Raw genomic sequence first — 302 nt, 5'->3', positions numbered from 1 at the left:
CCTTTTGACAAGATCTGATCCAGAAGACCGCAGCAGAAGAACTTCGACGCAGTTCCAGCAGTCGACCAAACCAGCATCAGGCAGCGAGAGGCCACATCGCCAGAGTCCATGCAATTTTTCCCTTTCGCCAGGAACAACAGCACATTTCCACGTTCATTTCAGTCTTGATGCATCAGGGGCCTCATGCATAAAGGATTGCACAGTTTTCACACTAAAAGTTGCCGTAACAACAAATTTAGAATGGTGCGCCGCACCAAAATATTCAGATGTATAAAACCATGCGTACACATGTTCCTGTGCAC

This window comes from Austrofundulus limnaeus, unplaced genomic scaffold (genome assembly GCF_001266775.1).
Source record: "Austrofundulus limnaeus strain Quisiro unplaced genomic scaffold, Austrofundulus_limnaeus-1.0 Scaffold2431, whole genome shotgun sequence".
NCBI classification, from domain to species: domain Eukaryota; kingdom Metazoa; phylum Chordata; class Actinopteri; order Cyprinodontiformes; family Rivulidae; genus Austrofundulus; species Austrofundulus limnaeus.
This window is presented reverse-complemented; position numbering follows the sequence as displayed.